The 14,661-nt window shown below is 44.6% G+C and overlaps 2 long non-coding RNA genes across 2 annotated transcripts in view; both read right to left on the bottom strand.

Moving 5' to 3' along the window:
- LOC308057581 overlaps positions 1 to 14,661 on the bottom strand; it is a 309,793-nt gene that overhangs the window by 247,388 nt on the left and 47,744 nt on the right. The gene's annotated exons all lie outside the window — the stretch shown is intronic.
- On the bottom strand, positions 395 to 3,969 carry LOC308057569. Its single transcript, XR_013925334.1, has 2 exons — positions 3,759 to 3,969; positions 395 to 1,574 (listed from the first exon to the last, which is right to left on the bottom strand). It is a non-coding gene; the product is annotated as an uncharacterized lncRNA (long non-coding RNA).

The raw sequence follows: 14,661 nt of genomic DNA, 5'->3' as shown, positions 1-14,661 counted from the left end.
ACTCAATCACCCCCGGAATGCAATAGTCCTGTATATTGCCTCTTTATTGTATGTATAACTTTTTTCCACTTAAACACATTCACTCTACATTTATTGGGCAGCACAGCCAAGAACAAAAAGGCTTCCAGGCACTGCACATTCTTTAGGAAATTCAGTAAACTCTTTTCAAGATCTTCCAGGCACTGCACATTCTTTAGGAAATTCTGTAAACTCTTTTCAAGATCTTTTTTAATACAGTGCTTATGATTGCTTTTTCTCCTCCAGTTACTCTAACTCTTACAGAGAGTTGAATTCATTGCTGATATTCGATCATAAAATTTTAGTTATGTGGAGGTGGAAAAGAAAGGCATACTTGAAGTAAGTTCAATAAGGGAATAACTAATTTAAAAAAAAAAAAAAAAAGCAATGGAAACACAAACACTGTCAAACAACTTTCTTCCTGGTCAACCTTGCCATAGGTAGCTAGGTGTTTCACTGCTAGAAAGCCTAAAAAGTGATGACAAAATGTCTATGAAATGGAAAATAACAGATAGGTTAAGAAACGGTGTAAACAGTGTCTTCTATTAGTTTCCTACTTGCACAAGTAATTCAGGTACATACAGGAGTGATGCTGCTTTCCAGAACTTTTAGACATAAGAGAAAACAAGAAAGGTATTTACCCAGATAAGTTACACTGGTAAACAGTAAATAAACCATCAAGAAACAGAAAAAGTTATGTAAGATTTATTATGACTTTAAAACAAACATGGTGAAATTTAATTTATTATTAGAAAAAAAAATCTGCTTACCTCTGATTTTTTTCCTATAGATCTTCTTGTCTCTTCTTCTAGTTCCATTTGTCTCCCAAGGTGGTTGTTCAAAATTCCTTCTTGAAGGGCTCTGGCCCTCTTTTCCTGAGAGAGCTGTCTCTGTGTTTCATCACGTTCCTCTTCAACCTACAGTAATACAATAAAACTGCTTGCATCTGAAGAAAAAACAGAGCTAGCAATACATCTTCCCATTCTCCCTTGCATACTTGAAAACATTTTTGATTCCCCACCGTTATGATAATCCACCTATAAATAAATAAATTTAAATTTTCTTATGAAAATTTAAGAAGGCGAAATACAGGATGTTTTGTAGTAATTCAAAAAAAGGTAAGGCTTTGCCTGAAATACAAATGAAACCTTAATTTTGAAAAAGGAAAAAAGGAATAATAAACTGCAAAGCAAAAAAAAAAAAAAAAAACAGCCCAATTGTGAACCAACTGTACCCTACTGTTCTCAAAACCTGACAATTGTTATCCAACGCCTCTTCCGTGAACAAAGCGCCTCCTTCTCTAGGCATACTGGAATACAATTGAAAAGAAGCAGAAAATAAGACAAAGAGTTTAATTCATTATTTAATATACCTGTTTCAAGAGCTTTCTCAGTGTTCTTAACTCCATTTCTAAATTCCTAGAGTGTAACTCAAGTTTCTGTTTCTCCTCCATCTCTTTACAATATTGATCTTCTTTCCTTCGGAGGTCTTCTCTCATTTTCTCACACAGCACTTCTACTCTGAGCCTCTTTTCTTCTTGTTGTTTCAAAGAACATCTGGGATTTAACGGAGGATTTGAGAAACAAAAGCACTGATATAAAAGTAGATATTCCAACATGATGAACTTGCAGAGACAACTCAAACCATAAAAAATGTTAAATGTTTTCAGAGTTCATATTTTTACTGTACTTTTCAACTTTTTAAAGAATTCTAACTTCATTCCGTACTTTTCAACTTTTTAAAGAATTCTAACTTCATTCCGTTGTGCATGGTATCAGTTGTACAAGATAGAGAAAAAAAACTTTGAGTGATTTATCCGTTATTTGTAAGTTTGTATAGGGAAACACACACCAGTGTGCACACTAGAAAAATAAAATTAAAAAAACCCATCTTCATATTACAGCCATTTTGTTGAAAAAGGAGTTTGTTGTCTCATCAGATCAAAGCATCGTAAACTTACTATGGTTAGTATACATTTTCTTAGTATACTGAGCATTGCCTACATATTACGGATTCAGTGACCAGAAGTAATACTGGTGAATCAGCACGCCACTTACCTATGGCAGACCCGACAATTTTTCAGCAGCCTTCTGTAAGTCTAAAACAACTGCTGCCCACAGGCAGAACAAGCAGCTTCTGTTTACTCAAGAAGGATGTCAGTGTTCAAAACCAGATTCAGAAATGCATGGGGTTTAAGCTGAATACGATTAAAAACAGTTTTAAACCTCAGCTGGATCTACCTCTGGGAGAAACTACAGCAATTTCATTTTGAAGCTGACTTACAAGGAAAGCCTTATGGAAGGTCAGCTTCTTTACCAACTGAAACAATCAGCAATGAGCACTGACATGGTAAAAAACGGTCCATGGTGTGCCCACGGTACCCAAACAAGAAAGCAGCTTTGTGTTTGATCATTATTTTGACTACTTTTTCCCATATATTCACAACAGTGAACAAGAAAAAAAAAAAAATCAAGTGTCAATGTAAGGAAAGAACTGCCAATTGAAAGCCTGCTTTAGAAATTCTGCAAGACAAGAATCAACCACCACTAAAATTACTTGAAAGACTGACAGAAACATTTGTATTTGAATGGCGTATATTGCAAGGAGAAAGCTTTACATGTAGTTTCTAGTGTAATTTCGCAAAAAGTGTAACTTTTGAAAGTATAAATTTAACGCTGCTTGGAGAATTCACTTAGAATGAAAATACTACTTCTTTATACTTGACAGATGTTTGAGGATTTTGAACACCTGCTGAAGTCAAACCCAGGCCAAGCTGGGACCGGCCTCTCTTCCTCGCACCCCCCTCCCCCGCGCTGGGAGGCCCAACTCCCCCAGGCCCAGCTCCCGCAGCCTCCCCTCACAGGGCTGGTGCTCCTGCCCCCGGGCCAGCCCGGCATCTCCCTGCCGACCTCACACGGACTGGGCAAGATCTCCTGGGCTGGGCGGCCAAACACCGGGCCCCGGGCTCGAGACACAGCTCAGCAAGCCCTGCGGAGGGGTGGGCACTCACTGCCCCCAGTGCCCTGGCACTGCTGCCCTCCATACAGCCCAGGCCGCTGCGGGCCGCCCCAGCTGCCAGCTCACGGTGGCTCCTGCTGAGCTCGCTCTCTGCCTGGGCCGCTCCCCAGCCACGCCGTCCCACCGGGGATCACCACAAGGAGATCTCCCCTCCCAGGCCAGGGCTCTGCAGTTGTCCTTGCTGAACTGCCTACGGCCTGCTGGCCACCCCTGTCTGACGTGATGTCAGCAGCGATGAGAAACCTCACGCCTCCGGGTCTAGCTCAGGAGTGTGGGGAAAGGGGCAATCCCAAACTTGACCTTTCCAACAAACAAACAGGTAAGCAAACAAATGCTCTAAGCTCTGGTCTGACTTGCACTGGGTGGAGTTAACAGAAACCCTAGTATTATAGGCCCACTGAAGCTGCAAGGACAAAATGAAAAAAAAAAACCACCACCCAACCATCTCTCAAATCTCTCTTATAAATCTGATTTCCCCATACACACTCTCTTGTTCTCTTTTCTTGCTAGAAAACAAAGTTAGAACAACATCCAGAAGACTGTACATGGAGCTGGTATCCGGACGTTTTTCCCCTCTCCTTCATAGCATAACTGGCCCACGGGATTCAAAAAACCCAAACCCAAAAGACTGGAAACTTCTCATCCTGTTGCCTGCACCATCAGTGTCTTTCGGAACAAAACCACTGACAAGATAATACATTATCAGACCACAATTTACATACTTAAGGCTTTGGATATCCCTTTTCCATTCTGCTTCTTGGTGAGCCAATACGGATTTCAAATCTTGAGTCTTCTCCGCTCTGAACCGTGACTCCCTCTTTTCATCTCCCAATTCCCTTACTTCGAGTGAGAGAGCTGTATACCGATTTGTCCCACGTTCTAGTCTCTGTTCATATTCAAGAAGTATGTTTTGCATTTTCAACAAAGTAGCAGAACCTGGTTTGAGACAGAAAAGACACAAAGCTGCACAAATACTGCCCAATGTACAAGCTGTTCAATGCTTTGCTGCATTAGGTGAAGGTGGCAGGTCTCGGTAGCGGGAAGGTCCCTGTGAGAAGGAGCCAGGGGTCGTCCCGTGCTGGACATGGACGGTTTCGATGGACCCAGCGCAGGGCACAGCTGAGCCTCTCAGCCGTGCTGGCAGCTCCTCAGGAAAAACAAACGTAGGAAAGGGCAAAACCACCACACGGGCAGAGAAGGGGAAAAGCATGTGAAAACCAGCCCCGCAAATGAACACCCAGGTCAGCGAAGGAGGAGGGAGAGGTGCTGCTCCAGGTGCCAGAGCAGAGATTCCCCTGCAGCCCCTGAGAGAACCATGCTGGAGCAGATACCCACAGCGCAGTGCTGCGCAGGACCCCGTGCCAGAGCAGGCGGATCCTTCCCGAAGGACCTGCGACCCATGGAGGGCCCAGGCTGGAGGAGATTCTCCCCAAAGGACTGCAGCCTGGGGGAGGACTCACACTGGAGCAGGGAAAAGGGACGAGGAAGGAGCAGCAGAGAGAAACTGCTACGTCCCGACTGCAGACCGCAGCCTCCCCGTGCTGCCTGGGGAGGTGGCAGGGAAGGAGCGCAGCAGAGCTTGAGCGGGGGGGGTGCCGACGTGTCCTTCTCAGGTTTTGGGTCTTTGTTTCTCACTATCCAAATGTATTTTAATCGGTGGAGTCTGTTTGGCCAGTGACAGTCACTGGGAAGTGACAGCCCTGCCTTCACACTGACCCACAAGCTTTTTCACCCCGTTTCGTCAAGGAGGGGCAGTGGCAGCACTGGGCGGGGAGTTTGGCCTTCGGCCAAGGTTAACACTTGCCTGATGAAATTTTAGCATAGTTTAAGAGCCCTAGTAAGTGATGCTTATGTTTATATAATGCCTTGTGCATATATGCAAGCATCTCATGACAGTTGAAATTTGTTATATATATGTACTTACTATTTTTAAGCAAAGCCATTATTTTGCTGTACTCTTTGTCATTAGCTGTTGAGGGGTGTGCTGGTTGTGGCTGGGATAGTGTTAATTTTCTTCACAGTCGCTGGTACGGGGCCATGTTTTACAGTTGTGCCGCAAACAGGGTTGGTAGCACGGGGATGTGTTCCTTATGGCCCAGCAGCGCTCACACAGAGCCAAGGCCTTTTCTGCTCCTCACCCCACCCCACCAGCGAGCAGGCTGGGGGTACGCAAAGAGCCGGGCTGGGACACAGCTGGGACAGCTGACCCCAGCTGACCCAAGGGACGAGCCATGCCACGCGGCATCATGCTCAGCATATAAAGCTGGGGGAGGACGAAGGAAGGGAGGGACATCCAGAGTGATGGCACTTTGTCTTCCCAAGTATTTGTTATGCGTGACGGAGCCCTGCTGTCCTGGAGATGGCTGAACACCCGCCTGCCCATGGGACGTGCTGGATGAATTCCTTGCTTTGCTTTGCTTGCGTGCGTGGCTTTTGCTATTAAACTGTTTTCATGCCGACCCGTGAGTTTTCTCACTTTTCCCTTTCCGATGCTCTCCCCCACCCCACTGGGGTGGAACAAGTGAGTGGCTGGAGTGGCTGTGTGGTGCTTAGGTGTTTAGGTGTGGCTGGGCTTAAACCACATCAGGGGGATATAAAGAAGAAAAAGCTCTTGCTGACTTTTGATGACCGCATTAGAAGGAGCTGAACTGTACTTTGCAAGAAACTGCTTCTCCAGCTCTGACTAGACAGAGAACCAATGATAACGTAAGGCACGTCGGCTGGCAATGCAGGCAACATCTCAGGTCAGGTGACAGTTTCACAGCTTTTGAGGGGGATCTCTAGTCACAAAGAGATACTATATCAAAATATGAAATTAACATACTTAGGAGTGCATACAAAGAAATCATGTTTTAAGGGGAACTTGTAACAGCTGAAGACAGAGACTTGAAAACATACCCATATGAACCACACTAAGCTCTTCCAACAGCAGCATAGTCTCCTTGTAGGTTGAAGCTTGTAACCGGACATCCTCTGAAGGTGGGTCAGATGAGTGACTTAAACCAGGGTCATCAGTTACTTCCACTGGTATGCTGACCTACAAAAAATACAGTACTTTCTGTAATTCCACTGTCTAGTATTACAGACCATTACAAATGCAGGAATGATTCATTCTCTCCTTCACAGCCCACAGATTTGTCTCAAATACAATAAAGCTGCATACCAGCAGCAATTTGTACATCTGGTTGATCACTACATAAACACTGCTCCCACCTAAGTGATTAAAAGCTGATAGAGACTGTTTATCAAGAAACTAGTTTTACAGTACCTCGTTCCTTTCACTCCTGGTTGTTGCTGCAGGTCTAGAAAACAAGAAATATATTTCAGTACTGAAATGCTTACTTTGCATTATGAATAATACCTACAGTTGCTTTGAAAACTTAATTGCAGAACTGAATTAAACTAAAATCTGGTATAGTAACTTTGCTAGATATAGTTCAAGACTGAAACAATTATTGTGTGCTATTAATGTCTACTGGAAGGCTAATTTTTCCGCAAGATATTAAGCAAATAGTTGAAATAACTGTTCCCTAAACTTCACGCAAAGTGACAGAAATCTTACAGCTACAGACATGTAGCTATACGCTTACGTGCATTCCCTGTTTAATACCAGGGGTTTAGCTCCCTTCAGTACCGAGAATCCTTCTCCTACAGGTCAAAGAACTGTAATTTTGGATTCTCTGGTGTCCTGGGTCTGACTGGGACGCAGTTTATTTTCTTCACAGCAGCCCACACAGGGCTGTGTGTTAGATTTCTGACCAAAACGGCATTGATAACACACCAGATTTTTAGCTAGGGCTGAACAGTGTCAACAACTTCTCTTTCTCACTTTGCCACAACCCACACAAGTAAGTTCAGGGTGGGCAAGAAGTCAGGAGGGTACACAGCTGCAAGAGAAAAGGTGGAGCGGGGAGCAGGGCAAAAAATCCTGAGATACCTGCAGTGAAAAAACTGAGATACCTCGCCCTTTTTAAACACATGAAATACTTCTATGCCTGTGCACACACAGTCATGTAATTAATCAGAATTTGTGCACGTGACCTTATTGTTGACTTGGCCAGCATGTTCAAAAGCACTCTAAACAGAAGTGAAGTGTTTGTCAACACAAAGCGCATCAGGTAGTCACAGGAAAGAACAAGAAAGAACAAGAAAGAACATCAGGTGGTCACACGAAAGAACAAGAATCTTCATATGCATCAGGTTTACAAAAAACCTTAAACACACAACAAAACCCCAAACTTGCCTCTAGCTCTCAGGCCAATTTTTATCATTAAGTGAGTTTTATTTTCAACATACCTTATATGCATACCTTCCTTCATCCTCAGATGTTTCACTGGAAGTGCTATCATCCGGTACTTGACCATGATTGCCACTGGAAGAGCTCATCTGCTGATGAGCCTTCTGCTTTGAAGGCTGTCTTTTACTTTCCTTTGCACCTTTGGCATTCAGGGCAATTTTACTGCATTACACAGAAAGAAAGAAAAAAAAAAAAACCACCAAGTGAGTAGGTTTATAAAAAAATATTTCTGTGAAACAGACATACTTAAGATGATGTCCAGAAACAACCGAGACAAAAAATAGCTATGATAAAATCACAGACTTGACTGTAAAGATCGTGGAATATGCCCAAGTATTTAAAACCCTTCCCCTAGAGTGAGGGGGACACGTGGAATCTGAGCTAGATCCAGGTTAAGCTGGACTATATCCAACAGCCACGTTACAGAAAGCATCTAGAGCAGAGATTCCTTTGAAGGACAGACAGAAAAAGCTCCTGCTTAGGTCTGCATAAAAATACGTGTGCCTTCTTTAGACTTTTGAGATTGGTTTGGTAATATCATCTTTTCCCCTCTCCCGACAAAGGGCATATTAACTTAATGAAAAGGAAAACACCAACTGCACGGAGATCACTAAAATCACCTAGAAAAGGGAGTAGTAGCAAACCCCAAGTTCCTACTTTTCTTTTCTAGGTGGCCATTTCCTACAAAAATAACTGCTTTTTCCAGTCTTCAGTTCTGGTTTTGAAGATGCATTTTACCTCAGTGTTGACATGGAAATCACAGGAATTTAGGTGGGCGTTTTCTTTTGTTTTCCCCTTTTCTTTTTTTAGAGCAGGCAATAAATTTGAACCTCCATCGTGCGCTTCATTTTGTCTAAAAAGAATTTTTCTTCATTTTTTGAGAAGCAGTGGACTACTCACTATGGCTTTCACCACTGAGGAAACTACTTCAACTACCACAGTATCAGAAAACCTAAAACACTTACATAGTACTACAAATAAGAGCTAGAGATTATTTCCTTAGCTTACCCTTTCATTGGCATTTTAATCAATTTTGAGCTCTCCCCAGATGAAAAACTCTTTTTGTCTTTTTCTTCTATCGTGTTTTCATTCACCATTTTCAAACAGTCATTCTTCCTTACAGTAATCTTTTGTTTCATTTGCCGATTAGTGATGTTATTTAATTTATCCACACATTCCTGTTTTGCCACGGCCTGCACTTTTGAACATCTTTGTTTGCTTTTTTCCTTCTTAACCTATAAAAATAAAGTTAAGCTTCACGTATTTCTAGAAGACAGAAACACCACATCCAAGATTGATTAATTCAGGGTTTACCCATGAAATAATATAAAATGATCTTTTTTTTAATTCATAGAGAAGCATTTTCACAAAACTACACTACAAAGTGTATTATGCCATTGAAAGTACTTTGAATTCACTCATGATGCAAGACATAACAAAAATACAGCCCTTAGAAAGAAAACAATAGTGTCTCTTAAAACATGAACAAGAAAAAAGTGAAAACAGTACTGATGGACAAAGCGTTAGGAGGACTGCACAATGTTCGTTGTAACACCACCAGAAAAAAATCAAGCAGTTCGCGAACAAGGGGAGGAAAGAAAAAAAGATCCCAAACCCACAAACACAACTGGTTTCACAGGAAAGAGGAATTTTAGTGAAAGGCAATGAAGAAACACCATGCAGATATCACAGCACATGAATTATTAGTCAGGACCCTGTTCAGAAGCTATTTTCATTCTTTGATTCAGAATCAGAACCGATAGAGTTCTATGGATTTCTTTTTATGGCAATGAAGAGATAACTACTTGCACTGGAACCAAGTGCCACCTACTGTTAAACTGGAACAATAATGCATTCTGTTTTCCAAAAATGGGGAAAAAAGACAACTCTGCACTGCCCTCTTTATTCACAAGTCACCTATTTCCATTAGAACAAACCCCAATTTGTAGGAAGCATCTTCCCTTCGTGACCAATAGCTAAAGTGAACAGGAAATACTCTGCCTGGCTCCAGAAGGCTGCAGGTCTCCCTAGGCTCTTTTACACACGCTCCATCGCTGCTATCGCTTCAGCAGCGGTTTTACCTACCAACAAGAGACTTCCTTAAAAACATATTCTGACTTTCCTGAACAGTGGATTGTATCTCACAGTTTCATTGATTTGGACAGCAGGATCCTGCAGTTTCCATTGAAGCTAACGAACACTGCGTGCTTTCAAAACCAAGCACATTCAGCACCTCCATCATAACTCTGAATTAGAGCTATTGCCTAAACAACTACATGTTGCACACGCTGCCCGTGCCAACCCTGGCTAGCCCAGCCCTGTTTTACCCATTCATCCAGGCACTTGCATCAGTGCATCTGACTTGGTGAATTTACACATGAGAAACCAGGCATTTCTGACCAACACCCATGCTCTTTAACTGCACCGGTTATTTTTAAATTAATGACACATTACTAATTAAAGTGACCAAGACAAGTCAGAACTACAGCTTGGTTGTAGTCAAAATCCCATGCGCCGCAGATTTTCCCTGAATTTCTTCACAGCATCACCTATGATTGCTGTTGTCAAACACATGACTGCTTCTTTCTTTACCTGCAGAAAGCTTGGCACAACACGTACAATATTGTACAACATACAGCTCCATCTGACAGTCAGACCAGAATGACCTTCCTGCAGTGCAGGCGGGCTGTGTATCTCCAGTAGCACCCACAGCCCCAGCCTGCACTGCTTTAGAGACAGCAAAGATCCGCGCTGATGAGAAACGCTCTCATGCACATGGCATTTCACCTTGTCCACGGATTTGAAACACGGGTTGCTTCGCGAAATTTAGTTGTATGGTTTCGTTCCAAGGCAAACCAGACTGTCCAACAACTTTTGACTTACACTAAAAACCATAAATATTCACCTTCCATATGAACGGATACATGCCAGGATATGTACTGCTGATGAATTTTTTCGCATGTTGCTGGGGAGCAATACCTGCACGTGTTCATCTTTTTGTCCACCTCTACTGGGATTCCTTCTAGCTGGGTACGTTGCATCTCAGGGTTGTATGGAGCGGATTACCTCCAAGCAGCAGGACAGACCACCCCTGTCGCTCCTAAACTGCCTCTGCTGAGCATCTCAGTGCCTCCCACAGTGGTGGCTTGCTCAGGAAGAGGTGGCCTGTGATGGCTCCTCTCCAGTGCACACGCCCACAGGACCACCGAGCAAAGGACTATCCCACACCATCCTTCCCCTCTTTGAGAAAGAAAGCACGTACCTATCTATGGCTAATCTCCCTTCTGAAGCAGTACAGCTCAGCTGAGACCTCAGACTGCTTTTCTGCAGCACCTGGGACTCTTACCAAAACTGTCTCCGTGGACTCTACCCGGACTCAGTTTTGTGCAGAGGAGGTATTTACTGCCGCATGCGCAAGAGCAATGGCAAGGGCAGGCAGTGCAGCGATCTCCTGGTACCGAACGTGCTGCTCTGGGACTCCCAAACAGGCGGTCAGTTATAGTTCTCCAGCAAAGCCACCCCCGATTTGTATCCACCTCAGCTGTACAAACACGGTGTAAACAGACGCGCAGCGGCTCTTTACCTCCAGCACTGTATGTCCCTTTCCTTCCCATGTCACCACCACCTGCAAAAGCGCCCATGGAAACGAGCAAACCCCACCCGCCAGAAAGAGGCAGGGCTTTCAAAGGAAAGGAGGGTATTCAATGGAAGCTGCAGATTGCCCTGCCTGAAGAAGGCACCACTGGCAACCCCTCCTCTGTGAGAGCTGGGGAGATGCAGAGGGGGAGGAATGCAGGCGTCGGGGAGTAACTAGAAGCCCTGGTTTGCTACTGCTGCAGTAGCCCTGGCTGCGGGGACAATAGAGCTCTCCATGAAATGACGATCAACCAAAACATTTCAGAGGGGCACAGCAGGGAGCACAAGCTGCTGGGCGTCAGCAAAGGGCTGTGCTCAGCTTTTCTGTGGCACGTTGTCATAGGCAAGGTGAACACGAAGCACAGGGAGGATCTGCAGTTCTACCTGCCTGGCAGGGGTTTGGCCTGAGCTCCCCCTTTGCAAACCAAGTCACCCTCCCACCACACCGCACAACCTCTGCTTAATGTATGTCCCAGCAACTGGGGTACCACATGCAGAGAAATCTGAGAGGTCCCCCCTGGTCACAGCTCTAGTCATCAGTGGTTCCAACAACTTCTGATGCTCAGGGTGTCCCCTGAGCCAGTGGTCCTCCCTCCAGGCGCCCCTCCTCCTCTCCATTTGCCCTGGAGTAGACAACTCAACATCACACCCATTCTGGGAGATTTAAGCCCCAAAGAGCTCAGAACTGCCTGAAGCCAGCACAAAAGCCAATCTTCTGGAGAGAGAGTTGCAGTGTCCTTACACCCTCCCTGTCCTTCCCGTCTAGATCAGAAACCAAACAGGGGAAGCGGTGCACGCAGATACACAGAGAACACTGAATGGGACACACTGGCTCCTCTTCCAACTCCTTTATTGTCTCAAAGGTGATTTCATTCTGTTGGAGGAAAAAGAGAGAAATATGTAGAGTCCCCAGGTTTATCCCTGGTAAGCATTTTCATACGTTTATTTAGTAAAGCAGATTAGATTGATTCCTCAGATTTTTTTTTTATTTTTTTTTTGGGGGGGGGAGGGGATTATAATGAACTCATTCAGTTTTTAAATCAGGCTTAGGAGCCACGACTCACTGGCTACGAATACATGTACACACATGCGTGTGCAGGACAGCACAGAATACTCTATTTACTCATATGCATCTGAAAATACATTTTTTTTCTATCATTTGTTGTTCTGTGCATCATTTATGGCTGGACTGCATGGACAAGATGGTTTTCTTAATTCTGTGAAAACACTTGCATCTATTGATGCCTGCACCTCTAAACATAGTGATATGGTCATACAGCCAAATTTGCAAAGCGGATTACTGTTCTTACACCATTCTGGGCATAGCAGACATACCCATAGAAACACCCCTAATGGCCTAATGGTCATGCCTATTTACACATTTATTTCTGCTACTTCATCCTCTGTAAAGAACAAGTGCTCCTTTCCTCGACCTGTCAGAGAGAAGGGGGTTAAGAGATAGAGTAAAGTTTAACGATTATTATGATAGTCTGCTTAGCTGTTTAGGGTAATGATAGTCTGCTTGGCCGTTTAGGGTAAAGTTTTAACGATTATAATAGTCTGCTTAGCTGTTTGCCAGATCTTACATGGTTTGTTTGGGTGTTGTGATAAGGTATACGGGAGTAAAGAGCCTTATGACCTTATAAGTCCAGCTTTATGACCATATAAGTCAAAAGAACAATTACAACCTTGCAAGAACAAGCTAAAGCCAGTTCTGCGGTTTGGACAAAAACCAGGACGCTACTGAGCCTGCGCCAGATGTGGGGGTAACTAGCAAGACTCGCCTGCCTTCATCCTCAGGACCCCTGACGACCACCACCAGGGGACACTGCGCAAACTCAGTCGAGAAAAAAATACGGAAATGGCTCGCAGAACTAATTTTAATACGAAGCGGGGATAGGTAATGCATATGTATAGGCGCATTACAACACATTATGAATATGTAATGAGATGCCTTATAAAAACAGAGCAAGTTTTCATGTCAGGCGCACACGGTTTTGGCGGGACTACCCCCCCCCCCCCCCTCCCCGTGCTGCCCAGCGCTGAATAAACATACCTACTTTACAATCTTACTGATTGTGGAGTCTGCTTTCCGCATGTCAGTTCTGGCGAGCCAGCCAGGAGGATCTCCACTCGGCTGCGGGACCGACTGCGGAGCGGACGCTCCTAGGCGCGCCCCGAGCATTTTACTCGGAGGAGTCTCCGCTGCCGGCCGATCACCGCGGGAGTGGACAACAGCCTCTTGAAGCTGCAGATTTAACGGTATGTTTAACGAAGGGACTTGAGCGTACGCACATTCGGGGCTGCTGATAAATTGCGCAGAGACGTCTGGCGTGCAGCATAGTGCCCGTGGGTTGGGTACCTATAGGGTTTGGGACTGCAATTGGGAAACTCGCTGGCCGGTAGAGCGGCCGGTAGCGATCTCGGGGATAGATCGACTGAGTTCGAGGTAACCAGGAGAAGCAGGAGAGGGGTAAGCGGACCTCTGGTAATTCACAAAATATTTACAGCTGCTAAAAGGTTGTTAACTGGAGCGATGCTATGTTAGATTTCTTTTGGTATTGATTTTGGTTATGGCAATAAAGGCATTTGGAATAGACTACCAATTTGAATTTGTCGAACCATAGTGTTTGTGTGAAGTGATGTGTGTGTGATTTTCTCTGAGTGCATGGACGTCCGTGAGAGTGGAATTGAGTGAGAATAAGTGAGACTGTGGCTGACAGGCGTGAAAAGAGAATTTAAAAGTCAGTTTAAATTCCTTAAGAGTATATTGAAAATGGGTAACACCCAAGGAGGGATACTAAAAAAGAGTCCTCTGGGTTGTATACTCGCCCATTGGAAGGATATTGTTGGGAAGGGAAGCACAGAAAGTAAAAAGACCCTCATTAAATATTGTAATCAGTGGTGGCCATTGTATAAGTTAGAGGGCGAAGTTAAGTGGCCATTTAATGGAACATTGGATTATAATACTTTGTTACATGCAGGAGCGGTCTGGAAACTAGGACCATGCGTGGCAATCGGTTAGCTGAGGGGAATGTGCTCGAGCTTGTCTAGACAACAATTAACATGATGAGGCACGTTTGCAGAGCACAGGGGGGTGGGAGATGGATGGCGCCAAGGAAAGATAACACCTTGCTGTTAATTGATGGCAGCTAACCACCAATCAGGGATTGCCTAGTCTGCAAGGCTTAGCTTCAAGAACCAATCTGTTTAAAACGCGCAGCTTCTGAAAGTGTATAAAACCTCGTGCTTCTGTACAATAAATTGACATTTGCTTGCATCAAGCTGCATCCCGTCTCTTCATTCGCCGCAAATTGGTGACCCCGACGTGATGCGTTTAAGGATCTGACGTGAAGGGCTCTCGAATCGCCTATCTGAGCGACATGCAGCAAATCCCACAGAACTTTGAATGATCCGCTGAAAGGAAGCGGGAGCCGGCCTGAAATCCCTCCGGAGTTGAGAGGTGAGCTGTGGGAAATCCGTAACGGGGAATCAGGCTTCGTCCCCAGAAAGAGACGTATATGGACTCATGAAGGGTCTTCTAGTCAGATCCGGGAGTCCGTGCCTCAGTCTCCTCAAATGGTGACCCCTATGGTGGTGTTCCGAAGCCTTGGAAGAATACGGACGGAAAAAAGACAGCTCGTGGAAGAGGGCTGCGTTCCGGAGGAGACGGCTTGGCTGAACGATCGTCT

This window comes from Falco punctatus, assembly GCF_963210335.1.
Source record: "Falco punctatus genome assembly, contig: scaffold_52, whole genome shotgun sequence".
NCBI lineage: Eukaryota > Metazoa > Chordata > Aves > Falconiformes > Falconidae > Falco > Falco punctatus.
The sequence above is the reverse complement of the archived record's forward strand: the minus strand, read 5'-3'. Positions and strand labels throughout refer to the sequence as shown.